Genomic DNA, 1,118 nt, shown 5'->3' with positions numbered 1-1,118 from the left:
AAATGACTGGCAACCGATTTTAAATAATTTATTTTCACAAGGTAATTAATTGAAGAGTGGAAGCTACGCACCAAAAAACATTAAGAATAAAGAATCATTAAAATACTTAATTTTTTTTATTTGTATTTCCTAATAAAAATTGAACTTCACATCCAAAATCTGATTATTTATTGGCTTTAAGGCGGAACAGAGTTCGCCGGGTCAGCTAGTTTAAGATACTTCGATTCTCTCCTTCTCCGGCTTCACACAGGCCATCATTCACTGTCACACAATTGTGTGCTCCATACGCACATTTTCAAAAACTTCTTCTTCAGATTACGGTCGATCTCTGATATTAACAGACTTTTCTCGGCTGGAAGCGCCCTTCTTGCCTGTGCTAGTCTGCTTTTAATCTCCTACTTGCTTCGTCCTCCTTACTGACAGGCAGCAAAAGTAATCACCAATTCTGATGTTTACTTTTTCGGTATTCACGTTTATGCTGATTTTCATTAGCTTCGTCTTCCTTCGATTTTGTCTCAATCTATATTCTTTTGCCATGAAAGTGTCCACTCCATTCAACAGATGCTGTAATTCTTCTTGACTTTCACTGAACGTTGCAATGCCATCAACTAATGTTATCGTTGATAACCTTTCACGCTGAATTTTAACCCCACTCTTGAAGTTTCTTTTATTTCAGTTATTGCGTCTTTCATATAAAGACTGAACAGTAAGGGCGAAAGCCTATAAATCTGTCTCGCGCCATTTTCAGTCCGAGCATTTCGTTCTTGGTCGTCCGTTATTGTTGCATATTATCCGTCTTCCTCCGTAGCTTATCCCTATTTATCGGAGAATTTCCAACATCTTACACTATTTTACATTTTAGATCCTTTTTCCCATATCAATCAGACTCATGACATGACTTTATTTTCCGTAAGTCTTGCTTCCACTATGTATTGCAAAGTCAGAACTACCTGTCTGGTAGCCTTAACATTCTGAAAGCATGTCTGTCGTCTAACAGATCCTCAACTTCCTTCCCGTTCTTCTATACACTACTCTTGTCAGCAATTTGGATACATGAACCGTTGAGCTGCTTGTGGGATATTTCTTGCACTTGTCTGCACTAACTTCGGGACTCGATG

The sequence above is a fragment of the Schistocerca nitens genome, chromosome 8 (genome assembly GCF_023898315.1).
Source record: "Schistocerca nitens isolate TAMUIC-IGC-003100 chromosome 8, iqSchNite1.1, whole genome shotgun sequence".
Taxonomy (NCBI): Eukaryota; Metazoa; Arthropoda; class Insecta; order Orthoptera; family Acrididae; genus Schistocerca; species Schistocerca nitens.
This window is presented reverse-complemented; position numbering follows the sequence as displayed.